This window comes from Pogona vitticeps, chromosome 4, assembly GCF_051106095.1.
Source record: "Pogona vitticeps strain Pit_001003342236 chromosome 4, PviZW2.1, whole genome shotgun sequence".
Lineage (NCBI taxonomy): Eukaryota > Metazoa > Chordata > Lepidosauria > Squamata > Agamidae > Pogona > Pogona vitticeps.
Window position 1 is genome coordinate 174,662,296 of NC_135786.1, and position 21,938 is coordinate 174,684,233.

General features: G+C 41.4%; 1 protein-coding gene across 4 annotated transcripts in view; it reads right to left on the reverse strand.

Moving 5' to 3' along the window:
• SOCS6 (suppressor of cytokine signaling 6) overlaps positions 1–21,938 on the reverse strand; it is a 65,162-nt gene that overhangs the window by 32,873 nt on the left and 10,351 nt on the right. The window contains exons 1-2 of one of the 4 annotated variants that reach the window (XM_072998756.2): positions 5,452–5,583; positions 1,791–1,831 (exon numbers count right to left, since the gene is read on the reverse strand). The exons of 1 other annotated variant lie outside the window; for it this stretch is intronic. The gene's annotated coding sequence lies outside the window, so the exon portion shown is untranslated. Of the gene's footprint in view, positions 1–1,790; positions 1,832–5,451; positions 5,591–21,938 lie in introns of those variants that run through there. 2 more of the 4 variants (XM_020796638.3, XM_020796640.3) reach the window with 2 other exon arrangements.

A 21,938-nucleotide genomic window follows, 5' to 3' on the forward strand; every position in this document is an offset into this window, starting at 1 on the left:
TGCGAACAGAGCCTTGACCTCATTCATAGGTTGAGCTCCGTTCGCAAGTCAATGCCAATTTTTGCCAATGGAGCTGTTCGTAAATCGAAAAGTTCATATCTAGGGGCGTTCGTAAGTCGAGGGTTAACTGTAAAAGCCTTCTGGAACAGGAAGGTTTTGACCTGGTGCCGAAATGTCATCAGCGTCAGCGCCAGATGAATCTCAATTGGGATGGTATTATATAGTCTGGGGGCAGCTCCCGCGAAGGCCCTTTGTCTACAAGCCATCCCTCCTACCTTCTTGAGGAATGGCTCTTTCAAAAGGGCCCCCTGGCTAAATCTTAACTGCCAGGCAGGTTCATATGGATGTGTTTTGACAAGGCACCAGTTATACTATATTACTGATTTGTACATCAGCTCTTTATGTTGTCATTAAGCAAGCAGGTTGTAACATAATTTGTTTATAAAAGAGTTCCATGAACATATACTCAAGTTTAAATCCCAATCTGTTCAATGGGACTTACTCCTAGAGAACTGAACTCAATGTTGTGCTTATACAGGACATATATGTATTACAACCAACCGAGCAGTCCTTCCTCCTATAGTGGAACCTTGACTTATGAACGTCCCTACCTACGAACATTTTAACTTACAAACGGCTCCGTTCGCAAAAATCTGCAGTGACTTGCGAATGGAGCCTTGAGCTACGAATGAAAAAAAGGCAGGGGAAAAGGGTGGGAAATTCAAATTTCCCCTGCCTTTTTTCATTCCATTCAAACCATTTGTGGTGAACAGGCTGCTCTTTCGCCCCAATGGCTAGGAAAAGGGACCCCCAGGAGGTCTGCGATGGCAGCGGGGAAGCCCTGGGAGACCTGGGGGTCCTCCGCCACCGCAATCGGCACATTTGGAGGTCTCCTGGGAGTCCAATGGCAGTGGCAGTGGACCCTCAGGAGGTCTCTGATGGCGGCAGGGAAGCCCTGGGAGACATCCCGGGCGTCCCCCGCTGCCGCGATCAGAGGCAGCAGACACCCAGTGCCGGGAGGCTTGAGCTGAGACCCGGCCGGTTTGTCTCCCAGTGCTGGGCAACTGCGGCCTCCGCCGTGGCTGGGGGCGAGTGGTCAAAGCACCCTGGCCTCAAGCCTCATGGCGGCGGCGGTCACAGCAGCAGTGATCGCAGTGGTGGGGGACCCCCAGGAGGCTTTGGACGGGTAAGTGATTTTTTTTCTTTCTAAAAACTGTTCTGGGTGGCTTTTGCAGGATGGGTTTGGGCTGGGGGGTTATATTTCTGTGCTTTTTTTTTTCCAGTCCCAGCGTGGAACTTGCTCCAATGTTTATTTTTGGATTTATGTGTTTTTGGTTTTTGTTATTTTGCAGTCCCAGCATAGGACATGCAGTGTTTTTTTCCCCTTCCCTCGGAATGCATTAATCGGTTTTCAATGCATTCCTATGGGAAATGGTGCCTCGACCTATGAACTTTTCACCTTGCGAATACCATTACAATACGGATTAAGTTCGTAAGTCGAGGTACCACTGTGCTAAGCATGTGTACCGATCACACTCTACATTTTAAATAGCAGTACACTGAATCTTGCATTTTTCTGGCTAACTGAGCAGAATGAGGGGAGAGATAATTCAAAAGTCCTTCATCTCTAATTTACCAACAGGCACTAATTACAATTATTTATGATTTAATTCTACACTAAACATGAAAACAATGCCTCTAATTATCTGAATACCTAGTACCACATTTAAACTTTTCTGAAAGCTACTAATAAGTATATACAAGCACATTTGAGTGATTTAAAAACTTACATTAGGTATTTCAAAATGTTTGCTAGATTCTGTCTCTAAATCTGCAGGTAGGAAAATCCAACAAGTATAATGAGTTAATGAAAAGCGTGCAGGAAGTCCAACTGTAAAACTTTATGAGTGGTGGTGGTGAGAGAGGCAATGCTTCTACAGTTCTAGGAATGTAGAAAAATTACAGGAAGGCTCACCAGAATTGTAAGAAGTGCCATTTTTTAACATACCTGTTATGCAGTTTTTGCAGGAAATCAAAACATTGGCTTTTTGTCAATGGAAAAATGCTTTCTTTTCAGTTTCCTATTGTATTGCCTTCTGGAGTGCACCCTGTACTGTCCTTGGGCAAAATCATAGCCACCATGACACCACCAGTGGCAAATCACAAGTTGTTGTCCTGTCACTTCGAGCTTCATTTATTTGATCATGTTAATATGGATCATGTTCAACTTTTATATGGGATAGCCAGTGTGGTACAGAAAAGTGCTGGGCTGGAATGTAGAGGACCTGGGCTTGATTCCATTTTCAGTCACAGAAAATTGGGGGAGTGGGTTGGAACCGGTAAAATTACTCCTTAAATATCTCATTTAACTTAACCATATTAGGGTTATTGTAAGTCCAATTCAACTTGAGGGCACATAGATAATAAACATTTATTTACTGTTAATGAGATTCAGCACCTGCTACTGTGTTACAACCACAACAGTATCTTATTTATTTATTTATTTATTTATTTATTTATTTATTTATTTATTTATTTATTAAAATAGTTTTACCCCACTTTTCTTATTAAAAGGGGCACATGGCAGCTTACATAATTAAAAGACAATATTTAAAAGCTAAAAACAGTAACTATACAAATATTCTTAAAAATCAAACGAATAAAAATGGGAAATAAAATCAACACACACACAAACACATTTAAAAGCAACAAGGCACAACAATCTATTTAAAAAAACCATCTCAGACATCCAGTCACTAAGGGAAAGACTGCTTGAAAAGAAAAGTCTTCATCTGCTTGCAGAAGGACATACAGTACTCACATCTTTCCTAAAAACAGTGAGAGTGGAAGTTAACTCCAAATCTGAGAGGAGTATGTTAGCCTTGAAAGAGGATAAAGATTTCTCCTACATGCCTGTCAGGTAGGCTTCTGCAGCTGTTTATAAAGGCCTCTCCTGAAAATCCTAATATCTGGTTGAGTTAATAATGGTGGGACCAGCCGTCCCTTAGCCCCAGGCTGTTTGTGGCACCTCCATCTTGTCAGCCACCTCCTTCTTGTCAGAATTCAATTTTAGCTTGCTTGCTCACCCTCATCCAATTTAAGATTGAATTAATACAGTATTCAAGGATCCTGATTTTCATGGTGTTAAGGTGTCAAAATCTTGGCATCATCAGCACGTTAGTGGCATGCCACTAATTAGTGGCATGTAACACTTGAATGAGCTGGGGGTGGAATTCTAGTGAAACTTCAACAACAAAGACACAGTTCAGTGGGTTGGAGCACCTGGCTGATGAACCAGGCTGTGGGAGTTGAAATCCTCTTGATCCCCCCCCCCCAAAAGAGAGGGACCAGCTGAGATCACCTGCAATATGTGTGGCTGATGAGGCTACATGCCTTGCTATCTGTGTGACCACAAAAATGAAAGGCTGGTGATTTGTCTCTGAGTAAGTTGTACCTAGGTGGGTATTTTATTTATTTATTTATTTTATTTATATCCCGCCTATCTGGTCAACTAAGGACCGCTCTAGGCGGCTAACAGACAAAGAATAATAAAAATATAGAAGTCAAAATCAACTTGATTGAAAATAATTCTTATAAACAAAGAAAACTTTTCCTTCACTTTTTAGTGAATGTTTATTTCTATATGTTTAATATTTAGTTCTGTGGCCTGCACTTCTTTCTAGCCATTATCACTCACTTACTATTTTTAAAAGCAACAACAGGCAAACAGCTAGGTCAATCCAGAACAAAGGTAATCTTCCTACCCACTGTTCCCAATATGAGGAACTGTTCTACTAGAAATTATCTGATCTTATGTCCAGAATGTCCATAGAACTTTGACTTAAAAAAAATCCCTCAAAAGTAATCTTAGAATTCACTGTAAACTCTTTCTCTATTATGGGGACCAAAGCTTGGAATAAGGAATGTGTGTCAGAAGACTGATACCTAGAGAGACGTACATTGTTTGCATCCTTCAGTGGTCAAAATAACAGCACAACATCTGCAACACATTTCCTCCATTATTCTAATCAATTGGGCAATTGTGCTAAAGAAAGAGAAGTTGGACAAGGAATGAAAACTATATCTCAAATTTGTTCAGAGCACTAGTTGCTTAATAAAGTTATCACAAACTATAATAATAACCACAAGCATATTTTAATTTGCAACTATGCTACTGTTTTTGTACGGTACTTTTGAGTGGAATCAAGCATCCTAGTCCTAAACTCTTACCTGGAAATAATGCTCGTTTCCTAATTTGTGAGAACTGCAGCCATTTAGGAACATGATGGGCCTCAAGTTAATAGCACTAAAGCACTTTGGTTGGGTTGTGGGGAGGGAAGAGAATGTTCCTATATGGAAATTGACAAATCAAATCAAGTGCACTACTCTTAACCTTCTTCACTTAGGGACTAGCCCCACAACTTCATTCAATTAAGTCAGAGACACTATTCAAAATGGAAGCAGATGGCAGAAAAATATGCTCTACTAATCATTGGTTGTATCACCTTGCCTGTTTTAAGGAGAAAAGTGGGGTAAAATATTTTAAATAAAATAAATAATTAAATACCAGGAAAACTAATTGACTCAAATCTGATTAAGAAAGTTAAGATGCCAACTTCAGGACATGAGTGTGGAAATGATGGAAGATTTCATATGATAGTAGTTCGAACACCCTCCCAGACATCATCACCCTCCAATCCAGCCTTTGCCCTAATCTCTCAGCGTTATTTCTTCCTTTTGCTGAGTGTTTTAAAAAACACAACTCTACACCGAAGCAGCTAAAATGACCCCTCATCTTGCCGTTGATCCTGAATATCAAAAACTGGGGTGGGTCGGTTTGGATAGGTACTTTAAAACAAACAAGGCTCAGAAGGAGGGCGTAACGCTCTGCGGAAGTTTACATGCCCGACTCCCCGCCACACACCTCCAAAACGCTCCTGAACTGTAGAGGGGGAAAAGGGGGGGGGGAAGCCAACCGGTGCCTTAGGGTCTGGGAGAAATGGAGTGGTTATCATCCGACCTCCTTACAGCTCCGGATAGCCCATCCCACTATTCTTGATGGGGGGGGGGGAGATGTGGCTAACGAGGCGGAGGTTGCAATGTGGGGCACCACCCGCTCCGCTGGGGACTGAGAGAAAACTCTCGGGAGAGCGTCTTCGCGGGGCTACCGTCCTCCGTTTCCCCATCCCCCCCCCCGCTCCTTTATAGGCCCGGGCGGTGCCAAGGCACAGCACCAAACCGGAACAAAAGGCGAGCGAGAGAGACAGAGAGGCCGCGGCGGCGAGGGCGAAACAGGCCTTAGGACTCTTCTCACTGGAGGCCGCACCTTTCCCTACTATCCAGGCCTGGCGCCCCCCAAACCCAACGCGGCCTAGATCCCTTAGTGAATAACACGCTCTCTCTCTCTCTCTCGGGAATGCGCCAGGGCAAGGCCATCCGGGCCAGACTTACCAGGCGCTGCTGCTGCTCTGGGTGGGACGGTGGTTGGCGGCGGCGGCAGCGGCCGCCGTGCTGCGCGAAGTCCAGGCCGGCCGGGCTCGAGCGCCGGCTCCGCCTCCACCAGGCTCCCTTCTCGTCGGCCGCCTCGCGCCCCCCCCCCTCCCGCTTCCTCCTCCCTGCTCCTGGAGTTGCCGCTTCCTCCTCCTCCTCCTCTTTTATCCCCCCCCACGGCTTCGCAGGGGCGCGAGGGGGGCAGCGAGGCCGCCACCGCCGCTTCCCCGCATACAAGGAAGCTCCGCGCGCGCCTCTCGCGGCAGGAGCGGCAGCGGCAGCCGGGCGGAGGCGGCGAAACCCGAGGCAGCGCCGGTTCCCTCGGCCTCTTCGGCCCCTTCGTTGTAGGCTGCCGGAATCGCACTCGCCCCCCCCCACACATACACACAGAGGGGGAAGCCCCTCGTTGCTTCTTCCGCCCGTCTCGCTTTTCTTCTGCTCCCAGCAGACAGCCGTCCCCCTTTTGTCTCTCGCCTTTTCTCCCTCGGCGGTTGGTGCCGGAGTCCTTTTTACTCAGCACATTTCTAGGCAGCTTGCACTTCTCTATTTTTTAAAACATGTACAGTAATTGGACTTTTACTGAGCAAGAAAGACGTGGGTCACCTCAACGCCCGCCAACTGTGTAGGTTCCCCCCCCACAAGGAATTGCTGGTGGTGCTTAGCTGTACAGTACTTTTAGGAACTGGACGGTGGTGGTGGGGATACCCCTTGAAAGAAGCGACTCTAGAGTTGCACGCAGTCCTTTCTTACGTCCGTTATAAGCCTCCTGAACTAGAATGGGGGTATGCTGCTTAGGCTGAGTCCCTTGCAAAGAAGTAAATTTCGTTGAAAGCATACTCAGTTTTTATGAGAAAGCACGCTTCACGGCGCCAGAGAAGCCGTGAGGTGAGGGCAGAAGGGAGCCAAGGGAGAGCGCACGCTATCTAGTAGCTTCCTTGCTACCAGTTTTGGCAGCAACAAAGATGGAGAAAAGACTTGCGAGGAATCGGAAATGTGTTAGTCGGGGAGGGGTGTTTGCGAGTGTGTGTGTGTAAGTGTAAGGGATAATGGGACAGCGGGTGGCATGAAATTTGTATGGTGAGTAGATGGTGGGAAATCTAGCACGCATTTGAGTACAAAACAGTATGGAGGTTTTTTTAAGTGAATAAGAGATAGCAACAAGTGATATGAGGTAGGATGGAAAGGAAATAACTTTAAATGTATACATTGTATTTCCTCTCAGAAAGGTACGTGGCTTCCCTTTTCCCAGCTTTATCTTCATAACAACACCGTGAGATCAGGCTGACCAAGAGGGGCCTGAGGTCACCCAGTGATTTCATGGCTCATTGGAGACAAAAATGTGAATTTTGCACTTCTAGTTCAATTCATATCTGTAAACCCTAAAAAAATTTAATGACCCTGAATGACAACTGATGAAACCATCACAATGCTAGATATTTTGCATTTCCAGCATGTGACATACATATTGCTCATGTCTTCATGCATGTTTACTGAGGTTATATTCCATGCATTTGGAACACTTTACCCATACAAAAATAAAACCACCACAAAAACACCCTGTCAATTCTTTTTCAAGATCATCATCATCCTCCTCTTAGAATTGCAAAGCTGGAAAGGACCCCCTGGATCCAGCCCAACAGGGAGGCACTTTTGGAAATCAAATTCCAAACCTCTGGCTCCACAGTGCCAAAACACTTTTTGCTCTTTATTCAAAAATGGTATCCATCAACTGTAGTGAATCTCAACTACTAGTATGTTCTCTGGATCATATTGTAAGAATATTTCAGGCCTGACAGAAAGAAAGGGAATATATGTTGTAAGTATCTGAGTATTAGTAGGCTTGGACTGCATTGCCATTGCAAGGGACAGAGAATCCAATTTGGCTTGGGTGGAAGCATTTGGAATATATATAAATGACTTACCATTCAGAGTTGGACTTGTTAGTTGTCCATGTGGGTCTTCTCTGGCTGGTAGCTTTTCAGGGTCCTAGGGAGTTGTCCCTTGCATCTGCTCCTAATCCTTTGAACTGGAAATATGAAACATTGCATGCAATGTGTATGTTCTTCCAAGTGAGCTATAGCATCCAACTGTCATAGAAGAGGCCATAAAAAGTGAAGTTGGTGTGTAAAATCTCTGTGGCATTCTGTGTGGCCAAGTCTTTCCTCACTTGATAGCTGCAAAGGATAATGCCTGAAACTGGAAGTCACACTCTAGTCTTCAGCTGTTGTGACTTTTGATTATTTTATATATTTACATGTAGACACTGATTATAGTTCCATTTTTCGGCATCACTTTTCTCCACTTTCGGCCTATGTGATTGCCTGATTTGATGTAAGTGGTTGGGGTGTGTGTGTCTCCTTTAACCAAGTGCCTATTGTCTCCAGTGTTTTTTGAAGTGCTTTTCAAAGTTAGTGCTGCATCAGATTAGTGCTAGGTCACTTCAGAAAAAATACTTTTGGAAAGAAAGGGAAAAGGTGGTCCCTGTAGAAACTGCTGGTCCCATTTAACAATGTTCTGCTCCTGGTGACTCCTGCAACACAACAATTATTTATATACATTTCCACAGCTACAGCGATTTCACCCTTGGAAGCCAGCAGGGACCCCAGTTTGAAAAATTCTGAATAAAACCAGGTTTTTTTCCTATGTGGTTACTCTCTAAATCTACTGCTTAACATTTCTTGTGAAATAATACCAGATTCTGCAAACTGCTTTCATGTGATTTAGATTTTTTTAGATAAAAGTATTAATGTTTATTATTATTTTTTCTTTACTTTCAGATAATAAACATTTTGATCTCGTGGATTTCCATTCCTGTTGGCCATGAGGGAGCATTCACAGGACATTACTGGCTCTTTCATGCCCTAGACATCTCATCTTTATTCATACACACTATAGTGGTACACGATGTGAGTAGCTGGAAAAAGATTAGTACCCACAAAGATCTGTGGTTCAGAGATAATAAATATACAGCAAAGTTGAATACTATGTGTTGATATAGTCAATATTTGAAAACTAAGTTTAGGACATAGTATTAATGCCTCACAGAAGTTAATGAAAAGGAAATGTATTCAACTGATTTGAGTGGATAAGGATTTCACTAGAAGAAACTAGATGATTTATTTCAAACCACAGGGGAAATCTTCACTGAAGATGGGAATTTAACTTGTGTCTTTTAAGTCCCAGACACAGACTAAACACAACTTACATTTTCCAATTTATAACTGTTTCATCTGACATCTCAGATCTCTGATTTCCACTACACTGTCCTGATCTATTAGTAATTTTCTTCAGGGTTATATCAAAGGTTCTACATGACACTGTAGATATTATGAACAAAAGGTTTTCATTTCCTCTTCTAATGCTTTCCGGGACATGGCTAATATACCTTTAAAATATCAGGAATAAAAATAAGAAGCAATACCTTCATCAAGCTGGGAGACCTAAAATGTCTAATGTGCTGCTGTTTTACTACCAAGAAAATACATAAAAGCCACATTTGATATGGATGTTCTTTCTAATTATTCATTATTCTGTTAAACTAATTCTTCTTCCCAGCAGGGCACTGTCAGCAACTGGTAATACCCACTTCCTTCACATGCAACCTTAGTTTTGGGTACTTAATTCCACAGGTGATCATGGTGTTGTAGTAACCTTTAACACATATTTAAATTTTATTAATGGCATAGAGATAAGGATGTTCTTTCAAATAAGAGATGTGTATATTCTAACAAAATGTATTTGTGTAGTATTTGCACATCCAAAAGGCTTGTTTTAGGGTCTATACTGTCTTACATTTTTATTTAAAATTCAAATCAGACGTATAGTACAATAATGTCTTTGTATTTATATTACAGGAAATAAAGCATTCACACAATGACATTTTTATTTTATTTTTTGCAAATGACCAAGTGCTGTATCTTTTTCTAGAAGGAAAAAAATTGCCCCATCTCACCCCACTTCTGTATCTTGGCAATATCAAGGATTGACTGTTGCAATATGCTTTAACTGGAGGCAATCTGGTGATTTGTGCAGAATGCTACAGCCAATAACTTTATGGTTTTTAGTTGTTTTTTTTCAAGGACTGAATTTAGTGTGCTTTTGGGCACTCACTATTTAAGATGCTAAACTTAATGAATACTTCATACCTTGTAGTTTGGCTGAAGCCAAAGATGGGAGATGTGATTGTTAGAAATAAGTAGCCAGATATCTGTATAGGAAAATGACTGTTCTTCCAAGATTGTACCTAGCAGATGCTCAATGGATCAAGAGCTTCTGTTGTTGGAGGAAGAAAACACTAGTACTGCAAACCCCTGTCTCTTCCAGCTCTACAGAAAGACCTGGCTTGGATCAAGTAACTTTTCAGAATCGTAGTTTAATGATGCTTTTTGTAGCAACCTTAAATGACTTTGCACTGACTGAAAAAAATAAACAAACATTGAGATGGTTTTAGGATCTTCTCTGAAAGCATCTCCTACCCAAGCTTTCAGTACTTCTTGCCTGAGAGGAGAGAGCAGTAGAAAAATTACACTTTTTGACACTCAAGAGCAATCTGCACAAGGGTCAGCTTTTGAACATGTGAATAATGAACTAGATAACACTGTCCTGCCTAATCAATAGACAGTGACTTGGACCTTTAAAACTCCTATGCTGATGGATTTCAAACCGACCTGTGCAGCAAAGTTTGGTTTTGTATATTTTGGTCTCCATGCCGATTGTTTAATAAAGTTCTTGTTCTGCTGGTTAAATGCTTGTTGTTCCCCTCAAGCATTTCTTAAGGCATAGAACTGCTGGATAGTTCAGTGGCTTAAGCATCTATCTGGCTGTGGAACAAGAGACTGAGGGTCCATTTTCCCACTGTTTCTCCTTGACAGGGGCCAGACATGATGATGCATAGGGTCCCTTCCAGCTCTGCAGTTCCAAGATTATTAATATAATTTGATTCTGCCCAGTGGTACTTAATTTTGTGAAGAGATCATTCCACAAATCAATTCTGTTTTACAGAAATCCAAAAGGTAGATTTCCCTGTACTCCTGTGCCTGAAGCTTGAAAATTAACTTCTGATGAATAGAAATAGCCTCTCCCTGCCCTTCTGGTGACTAAAAGACTCAAATTACAAGTTGAGGACTTCCTAATCCTTTCGACATTTGAACATGTGACAAAGAGAGGCCACTCTTGTATGAATGCATATTTAGACAACTGCCCATCTTTTCTTCAAGTTTATGAATAAATGACACTTTTCTTCTTATATTTTTAGTTTACTATCTCTTTGCACATCCTTTTGAATAACATTTTCACTGTTTTCTTGCATAATAAAAACATTTCAAAAACAAGCAAACAAAATACAGTTCTTCATATTATTTTTGAAGATGTACAGCTTATTAGAGTGCAGTGACACAGGTTGACACTCCTATAGAAATGACATGTTTGAATCAGCCCTTAATCTCTGCTTTTCATTATGACTGGGCAGTAGCTAAGCAACTAGTACACAACATTCATTCCTGATTATGCCAGATGTCACTGCATTATTGCTCCCCTGCCTGCATTACCAAGCTGTTGCCTCTCCTGCAGTATTTTTCTGTTGGTTCAATGTGGTGGGGAGGGCATTAATATCAACTGTGAAGGGCACTGGTCTAAAATCTTACAAAGATAAAAGAATAACTACTTATACAAAGGTCTTGGTGAATCTAATAAATTCATTGGCATCACACCTTGTTTATATGCAAACAGCTCTCTATAGATATTTTTCCACATCAAAGCTTCATTTGCATATGACACTTCACTACTGTATTACATTTCTTATTTCTATAGCCAGGAGAGATAGGCAAAACAGAGAATGAAAGTTGCTGTATTTTAATTTAAGAAACATGCTTAATGAAGTGTTATGTTCAACAATTTTCACACTCATCCAACAATCATAGTTTAACCCATTAATGTTATTTTAGAGAGCAATCTAATTTACTTGTTAGTCTTAACCAATTTTGTACTTCCAAAATATCATAAAGCTATTGTACTTTGGACATACAATGGGAAGACAAAACTCACTGCCAAAGGCAATAATGCTGGGAGAGGTGGAAGGCTGGAGTAAAAGATGTAGACCAAACGTTAAGTTGATTGACTCAGTAAAGAAGCCTTTAGTTTGCAAAAACTGAGCAGGGTTGTTAACAATGTTTGGAGCCCACTAAATCATAGGGTCTCCAGAAGTTGGGACTGACGCAATAGTGAATAACAACACCTTGAGCAAAGATGATTTCCAAGGAGGTCTTATGCTTTAAAGGCATGACTACATGTTTTCCTACTTGTGTTATGGAGATTAATCAACCTCAAAGAGGAAAACTACTTTTTTCAGCTTAATATTATCATGGACATCTCACCTTAACAAGTTCCTCACATTCAACAACTATGATATTTAACATGAAAAGAACTATCAATCAAAGCCATGGTGACATATGCCTTAGTTACATCCCAGCTGCATTACTGGAACATTACGTGGCACTGCCTATGGAAAGTGTCATGAAATTTCAGTGGGTCCAAAATGCAACAGCGAGATTGCTAACTGGGGCTGGACAAAGGAATCAAGCAAACCTTTTATTACAGCAGCTTCACTGGCTGCTGATCCATTCCTGGGCTGAATTCAAAGTGATGGTTATAACCTATAAAACCCTAAACAGCTCGGGCCCAAGCTGTCTCAAGGACCACATCTCCCTTTATGAGCCTGCTCATGAGTTAAGATGACCAGAAGAGGACTTCCTCACAGTCCCAGCACCTTCACTGGTGTATTTGGTGGGAATATGGGAGAGAGTCTTCGCTGTTGCTGCTTCCAGACCCTGGAGCTCCCTCGCACAGGAAGCCCCATCTTTACATCCTTCCACAAGCAGGCAACGACCTTTCCCTTTTCCAGAATGACCTTTATATTTCTCAAATTATTTTATATGGTTAATATGCGATTTAATTTTTAAGATTCTTATTCCACATTTATTTTCAAAAGAACATTTTTCTCCCTGAGCTAACATTTAACCCATATGATTTTAATGGGAGTATTTGGTATTTCATAAACAACCTTTGTGCTGAAGAGTGATATTAGAACTGGATCAAAGAGATTTTAGAATAAGCATGCAATATGAAACGAAAGAAAAGTCAAGTCAGTAAAGCTCATTATACAGAGAGCAATTGGCAAAGTGAGACAAACTGTTCAGAGGAAGCCATATAGACAATAACTCAACTAAGCATCAGTTTGGCAATGTTCATTTGGAAGAACTGAAATGGCTAGACATTTTCAGCTGACATTACCATATTTAACTATTCAACATAGACAGCATTCAAACCATGAATAACAGGGGTGAAAAGAACCATCTTTTTCTGCCTGTGATCTGCACATGATTTATTTATTGGTAAGCTGACACATAAAAATGATCTTCTAATTTGAAAGGGATCTTTCTAAAGCAATATTGCTTTAGCTTATAACAAGGGGGGAAATTAGCAAGGAAACTGAGTAGGATCTATAAGTTGAAGTAGATAATAAAGAAACAATACATGGATGTAGTATTAGCCCTGCTACAGAATTAGAATATTTGTCTACGTCATCAAAGTAGCTAACAAACTTTTATTTTAAGACAGAGATTTCTCCATCACAAAAACTGACAATGTTCTTAAATAGTGCAATAAAAAAGAAAGCAAATGTTATCCAAGCAATAATATGACATAATTTGCATAGTTTAGCTGTCTACCCATATTGTGGTGCATGATCTAGATCTACTGCACAGAATGGCAGACTATGACGCAGGAGAATTTAAGTTTCTGCTTGGCTATGAAGATTCACAGGGGGTTGGCAATAATATACTCCCTAAATATCTCATATACCTTGAAAGCCCTATTAAGGTCACCATTATTCAGATGCAACTTGACAGCATATAACTAGAGAAGGGGGTACTCGTATACGAATATCCCTGCATAGGTGGAAATAACAAGGGTCCACTCATGATTTCGCTGCTGATGTGACCTCGTTGGAACTTCCTATCATGCCGTTGTCCGCAACTGATTACCCAATCCTGGCAAGGAGGCGGGATGACAAGCCTCTCTGCCAGTTTGGACAGTGGCTAATCTATTGTAGAGAACAGTGCCACAGGAAGCCTCTGTGGAGCTGGCGGCAGCAGTGAAATCATGAGTGGTGAACCCTCATTATTTCCACCTGTGCGGGAATATTCGTATTCTTATATGAATACAAATACCCCCATTTTTACATATAACACACACATTGCTTTATGTATTCATCTATTTTAATATATTTATATATTTAAATGCATTTTATCGCATCCTTTAACCTTCTATGTGGTTGTTTTTACTTGGTTTGTGGAACACAGTAAATTCCCAACTGACTTCACTTTCATCAAGTTATTTCAAAAATTCTACTTGTAAATTCAGTTGTAGGACATTTTCCCACTTCCCACAGAATGCCCTGATGTGTGTTGTTGTTGTTGTTGTTTGCACTCAAAAGTTTCATTATGTGAGAAATAATATAAACGGGCAACTGACATATCTCAGTCACAGTTTGGAACTTCAGAGATTGCAAAGTGCACTGCTGAGAACTGTCTGTCCATTGGACATACATCCATTACATGGCACAGTGAGCTGGTGTTTGTGACAACTACTGTAGTGCCTCGACTTACAAACTTAATTGGTTCTGGAACTCCAGCCATAACTTGTAATGGTCATAAGTCAAAGCACCATTTCCCATACAAATGCACTGGCTGAAATTGGGGGGGGGGGGGGGGAGAAAAGCAAGGAAAGTGTGCAAGACCCATCGGAAATGCAAAAAAAAAAAACAACAACAAGCAAAGCAGAAAGCAAGGAAAGTGTGCAAAACCCATCGGAAAAGCAAATGAAGCAAAGCAAAAAGCATGGAAAGTGTACAAGACCCATCAGAAATGCAAAAAAGCAAAGCAAAAAGCAAAGAAAGCATGCAAGACCAATCGGAAATGCAAATAAAGCAAAGCAAAAAGCAAGGAAAGTGTGAAAGACCCATTGGAAATGCAAAAAAAGCAAAGAAAAAGCCAACCAAACCCCGCAAGACCCATTGGAAATGAGGGGAAACCCCCCCAAAGCAAGCAAACCCCCAAAGACCCATTGAAAATGCGGGGAAAAATCCAACAAACAACCCCCCAGGACCCATCACAGCACAGAAACTTACACTCCCCAGCCCAAAACCATGCTGCAAAACTCACCCAGAACAGTTTTTGAAAAGCAGAAAGCAGCACCTTACCTTACCAGGCAGTCCGAAGCCTCCTCTGATCGCACACTCTCTAACCGTTGGGGGGGGGGGGAAGAGCTACAAAGAAGCAGCCTCTTCGCCTACCAACGGTTAGCAATTTGAATTTCCTGCCTTTTCGTCCTGCCTTTTTCTATTCGTAACTGGAAGCTCTGGCCGCAAGTCGAAGCAAAATTTTGTGTCCGGAGCTGGTCGTAACTCGAAATGGTCGTAAGTCATGATGTTCGTAAGTTGAGGTACCACTGTACTGTATTATGAAAAGTCATCACAAGGCACCTTACATACATTAGAGAGAAGAAAACATTTGAAGATTTGTTGCTCGATACCTAAACCTCATTTTCTTGTGTCCATTGATTCTGTCCCACCTAACAGTTCAATACTATCATGATGATTCAGACATAATAGAACAGAAGGGAGAACACAATGAGAAAAACTCATTATGTTGAAAACAGCTTGACTCTTAAATTTGAGCTTCACACACCATTTTGCTTCCCCGTTACTGAAGTGAAATATTACAGCCTGGTTGCAGATTTGGACTAATGCTAAATGTTGTATGATGGCAATTATATTACTAGTTTTTGTTGAACACATTATAATGGTGCCTCGCAGGACAAAAAACTTGCAAGACAAATTGTTTTGGCAATGGGGGTTGATGACTCGCAACACAAATGTTCCTTTGGCCGTGCTTCGCAAGATGAAAGTTTTTCATTTTTTTCCTGCCTCATGTTTGCTGATTTTTAAACGTTTTTCTATGATGTTTGAAAAGTTAAAGTTTTTTTAATTGAAATTTTTAAAATCATCTGCACAATATGTATGGCTTTAAAGAGCACTTAATAAACCCTTTGTAAACCAAATTTGACTTTGTTCTGACTTTTTTGTCCATAGGAATGCACTGATTAGATTTCAATGCATTCCTATGGGAAAATGCATTTCGCAAGATGAATTTTTCGCAAGACAACATTAACCGTGGAATGAATTAAATTCGTCTTGCAAGGCACCACTGTAGTTACTTAGTATGCTTGATTAGCATTTGGGAACTTACTTATGATGTAACAACAAGCTAAACCATGAGAAATGAATGCTATGATGCATCATGCTATCACACTGCTCAGTTATGAATGGTTTTCACATGCATTCACCTTTTAAAAAAGTAAACTTTCAAACTCTGCCACCACCTTTAGAAAGACCACAGATGCATACATGGAGTTCTCGGTGATATCCATTTCATGCATGAATGAGCTTCACCAATAGGAATGCATTATATACAGTGGTGCCTCGCTTAGCAATTGCTTCGTTTAATGATAAAATTGCTTAGCGATGACTTTTTTGGAGCGATCTTGCGCTCCGTCTAACGATGGTTCCTATGGCCGATTTTCGCATAGCGATATTTGGGACCATGCTTTGCATAGCGATGACAGTTTGGGTCCCCTTGTTTCGCTTAACGATGGTTTTGACAGCTTCATGTTGGCTGTTTTTTAGATGTTTAAAATGTTTAAAATGTTTAGAATGCTTGAAATCATAAGTGCACTTAATAAACCCTTTGTTAAACTAATTTGACTTTGTTCCGACTCTTTTTAAATTTGTTGTAATTTTTTTCCCCCATTGAGATGCATTGAATAGGTTTCAATGCATTTCAATTGGGGAACCTTGTTTCGCTTATCGATGTTTCCTATGGCGATTTTCGCTTAAGGATGGCAATCCGTTCCCATTCGAACGGATTATCCAGTTTTCAATGCATTTCTATGGGAAACCGTGTTTCGCTTAGCGATGAAATCGCTTAACAGCGATTTTTTTTGAACCAATTATCATCGTTAAGCAAGGCACCACTGTATTTCCATTCATTGATGGATGCTGAGGTGTTTATAGTTCTTTCGTAGTCTGAAATGTCTATGTGTATAGTATGCTACAGGTAACGCACAGAGACACCTAGGTACATACGTATGTACTTCTCTGTGCTCATGGATCATCTCATGGACCACGTACATACAGTGGTGTCTTCACTTATGAACGTCCCTACTTACAACCAATTCGACTTACAACCAGCTCCAGCCGCAAAATTTTACTTCTACTTGCGACCGGAACGTCCACTTAGGAACAGAAAAAGGCAGGGGAAAAGGCGGGAAATTCAAATTGCTAACTGTAGGTGGTGAAAAAGGCTGCTTCTTTGTAGCTCTTTTGCCCCGACGGTTAGAGTGAGTGCGATAGAGGGACTGCTTGGCTTCTGCTTCTCAGTGAGTGTGTGTGTGTCTGCAAGGAGGCTTGGGACTGCCTGTTAGATAAGGTACTGTTTTCTGCTTTTAAAAAACTGTTCTAGGTGTTTTTGCAGTGTGGTTTTAGGCTGGGGGGATTATGTTTCTGTGCTGTGATGGGTCTTTGGGGGTTTGTTTGTTTGTTTGGATCCCCCCATTTCTGATAGGTCTTGGGGATTTGGTTGCTTTTTTGGGGTTTCCCCCCATTTCTGATGGCCCTGCATGCTTCCCTTGCTTTCTCCTTTGTTTTCTTTGCATTTTCGACCTTGTCCCTCTGTTCTCTGTGCATTTCCAATCTGCTCCATTTGTTTTCTGTGCATTTGCAATGGGTCTTGCACGCTCGATTGCTATTCTTTCCCCCTCCCTTTGGCCAGAAGGGATTAATCACGTTTCAATGCATTCCTTTTTCTTTTTAATTTTTTAATTTTATTTTCAAAACTATTGGGTAATGGGGAAGGAATACAAAAGGCAAAGGGCAGTGGGGGGGATGGAAAAAGGGTTTTGAGAATAAGAAAACATCAAATGCATAATCATTCAATCTTTCATATCAAGTATATAAACATCTAATCTATTCATGTTCCAATAAAGGTTCATCTTTCTTCTTTTTCTTCTTCTTCTTTTGACTATTTTGTCTATGTATTAACCTCTTTAGCTTTCAACTTATACATGTAATACAGCTTAAATCTATGTTATTCCCACAGCATCAGAACACCAAGGCCAATTGTGAAATATATCCCCTCTTTCACCCTCCTTTTTTCTTGAGAATACACTCAACAGACCCAAAATAATATAAATTCTGCTCTCCCCTCCCCTTTCCTCCCTGTGCTTGTTTTGTTTCTGCGACTCTTTTTTCTTCCATATTTTAAAAGGGGGAACAATATCATTCAAAGTCTGCTTTTCAACCTCAATTTTCTTATCTGCTATCGCTACATCGCTTACTGGGTGGCCCTCCATCCCTTGTATATTATCTGATATCTTCATCAATACAGCCGGTTCTGAAATCTCTTTTTCGTGTAATTTAACCTCCGCTACTTTCCCTCCCCTAGAGCCTCCAATCAGGTCTTCCATCTGGTCAATATAATAATTTACCTGCATGAATTTTTGCAACAGTGACATCTGAAAAGAGGTTTTCCAATCTAGCCACCGATCTGTAATTTTCTCAGGGGGAGGTTCCATTTTCTGTTTCCACTATTTTCACTTAAAATTCCCTCTCCCCTTTACCCCAATACACATCCAATATTTCTAATATTTCACCTTGCAACTATACAATATTAGCAATAAGATAGCAGGTACATTCAAGTAAGAGATGGAATCTAAAACATAAATCAAGTGTCTTTGTAGTCCAGTCCTTTTACACGTCGCTGATATCTTCAGACCGGTTGCTTCTTCTTTTCCCTTCTTTTCTCTTCTCCAAGTTTGTTTTAACCTTCACCCGGCAAGACTCTATTATTAGGATGTCATTTGTCAAGATCCCAGTTCAGTTCAAACCACATAGCCCCCAGTTCACAGCTCACAGTCCGTTTCTTCCTTTTACTTCCAGAGACTTCCTTCTCCTCCCCCAAAAAGGGAGGTCCAGCAATCAGAGTCCCGGCAAGTATATTATCCACGGAAAGCAGAGTCCCACACAGTCTAAAAATATATATCCAAAGAGGAAAAGGGTCCAAAGTAAACAGCTTGCAACAGAATTTATTTTTTCAAAGCCTGTCAGTTGATTCTTCAAGAGTTATTTTTCCTCCTTTAATGGAGACACGAGCTATTTCTGCCTGGCTGTTCCTTTAGAAATGACTCGACCTTCAGCTTGGGTAAAGCTGGTATGCTAGGAATGCCGCTCCTTATCTCATTTGGTCATAAATTTGCACACAATCACTTGTTCTTTATTTAATGAGGTTTTTCATAGAACAAGGGCTTTCACTTACTTTGATGTATACTTTCACCGTGCTTCTGTTTTCTTATTCTCGGCGAACGGAGCTGTCTTTGGCTAGTTGCCAAAAATGGCACCCGTCTTCGTCTGTGCTGATGTGAATTTCCAGAAGAAAGAAAAATCGATTTGCTGCCCAATTTTCTAACTTCTGTGGCTCACCAGCTGCTGCAGAAGGGTCTCTCCTGACTCTTCCTCGGCTCCCCCATTTCTGGGAGGGTCCCAGACCGAAGTGGTTCTAGCTTTCCCCAGGAGCTATTCCCGAGAGCTGCTAGCTTCACCAAGACGAAGCTCCTCCTCCCACGTTTCAATGCATTCCTATGGGAAAAGGTGCTTTGATTTACTACCATTTTGATTTACGTCCATCTTCCGGAATGGATTATGGTCGTAAGTCGAGGCACCACTGTGTATTTCCATGAAATTCAGGATAAATAGGAAGGACCAAGGTTCTTGTCTCCAGTTAAGCAGAAACTGGCACAGAGCTTCCCAGTACACAAGAACATGTCTACATACAGCCCCACTCACATGCAGAAGACAGGTAGCTGGGAGGGAAAGATATGATGTTTTTATAGGAGCATTAGTAAGGCTATCTGTTGTATTTATACCTATTTCTCCATACGGGTCGCTCTTAAACAAAGGCATGGCCATACTAAAACTACTGCAGTTTATATCTATCAGTGTGGAAAGGCAAAATATATCAATTTTGGTTCTTAATTAGTAAAATAAAATTTATTTACTTCTATGTGTGAGCTACTGTCCTTTCTAAAGTTAGCTAAAATGCTGTTGATTCCATGCATTAAGTAGACAAGATACAAGTAGTTGTACAGTGGTGCCTCACATTACGATATTAATTTGTTCCAACGACATCACTGTAGAACGAAAACGTTGTAAAGCAAAAATAAAAAAGCCACAGAAACGCATTAAAACCTGGTTAATGCGTTCCAATCGGCTAAGAACTCACCGTCCAGCAAATATCCTCCATAGGGGCGGCCATTTTCGTGTGCCTGTGCAGCGAAAAATGGCTCCTAAACACAGTGGGGAGCCATTTTGAGCACCCAGCGGCCATTCTGAAAACCCGATCAGCTGTTTTGATTGTCGGGAAGCGAAAATCGGTTCCCGAAACAGGGAACTGATCATCGCGCAGTGAAATTCCCCCATTTGAAACGTTGTTTTGCGATCACTTTTGCAATCGCAAAAACCTTGTAATGAGGATTCATTGTTAAACGGAGCGCCCGTCTTGCGAGGCACCACTGTACTTGTGCTGCCTGCCAGCCATTGAATTCCTCAGCTTTCTAAGGTCAGGGCAGTTACAGGGAACAAGTAACTCCCCTATTGCAATAGTTGCACTTGTTACCAATCTGTTTCTGGGCCCAATTCAAAGAGCTGGCTTTGACCTATAAAGCCGTATATGATTGGATCAAGGCTATCTAAAGCAGAGGTCCCCAACCCCCGATCTGTAGCCCAGTGCCTGTCCGTGCCCTGAGTCTGACCAGGCCATGGAGAGAGACCTGCCCCCACCCCCGCATACACTCCCCCCACAGCCTGTTTGCACTTGCATGCAAGCGCACACCCGCACAAGCGCTGTGCCACCCTTTGCATGTGCACAAGCACGCACCTGCACAAGTGCTGCACCACCCTTTGTGCATGCGCACAAGCGCATGTGCACCTTCACACGTGTGCAAGAGCGCAGGGGGTGCCCCACCGTCCCCAGGTGGTCCGTGGGGCTAAAAAGGTTGGGGACCGCTGATCTAAAGGACAGTATCTCCCTATAAGTGCCTTCCTGGGTCCTGAGATCTTCAGAAGAGTCCTTTCTGTCAATTCCATGCCCTCACAGGTGTGAGAAGTTATTTTCTGTGGCTGTTCCCAGGTTGTGGAAAGCTCTTTCTTTGGAGGTTAAGTTTGGCCCCTATTGTCTTGTCCTTTTGGTGACAGTTAAAGAACTGCCCTTTTAGGAGGGATGTTAATGATTAAATTGGGCAAAACCAAGTCTCTTCTAGCTGCATGCATTTTTTTTCAAGTGTGTTTTCAAGCTTTTAAAAGTTTACTTACTTTTTTTAAATTTTTAACCTTGTAATTTATTATGCTTTTAGTCCAAGTAATTTTAATAATTTGTGAGCTACCTGGGGTCCCTTCACTAGAGTCAGGTGGCACAAACAAACAAAAATGAACATGTGCTTGTACAATAGATGGCAGGCACAAAAAGAAAAACCATAACACGGCTGCCCTTACAGGCACACATTTTTTCTATTAGGATTTTAGCCATAGTAAGATAGAGTTCATATTGCATGCCAGAAATTCTCATGTGATATTGGCTATTCTCCTCCACCCCCTTGGCTGCCCCTATTTCAGCCTGAAGGAGCACCAGTAAGTTTGCCTCCCCCCCTCCACACACAGAGCAGTGCTAAATTTGTTGCTATACTATAATAGAATTTTGAGGCAGAAAAAAGGATTCCACAAACAAAGAAATCAAGTACGAGCTGTTCTTTTTGCAACAGCCATTTGATAGCAGTCTTAGTTTATGTGTAGATCCTTTGTTTCTGGTTCTGGGAATGGCATATGGGCAATTCCTCTTACCCTTAGAGGTCAGATTCCATTATATGTGACTGCCACATTACAAATTAAGAAACAATGCCACTTGTGAACATTCACTACTCTTCTTTGTTAGTCATGCAAAGGATTTGCAGTGATGCCATATCAGCTCTCTGGAATGATTGTTGTTTTAGCAAAAACAACGTGAATGAGAGTCCAAAACTGTCTGTGAATATAGCATACAAAGTAATGTAATTCAGTATGATGTTTTTATGGAGCAAAACAGTATTTGAACCATACATGACTCAGTATCTGCTGGATTAAAATCCATTAAAGTCAGGCTTTAGAGACTTAGGTCTTGTACTGCTTGAAAGCTCAGATGTGCTGAAAAATTACATATGAACAACTCAGCTCCCAGCACTCTATAGTCTCACCTAATGGTAGGCAACTTGTGGTTCTCCAGATGTTGTTGAACTACAACTCCCATATC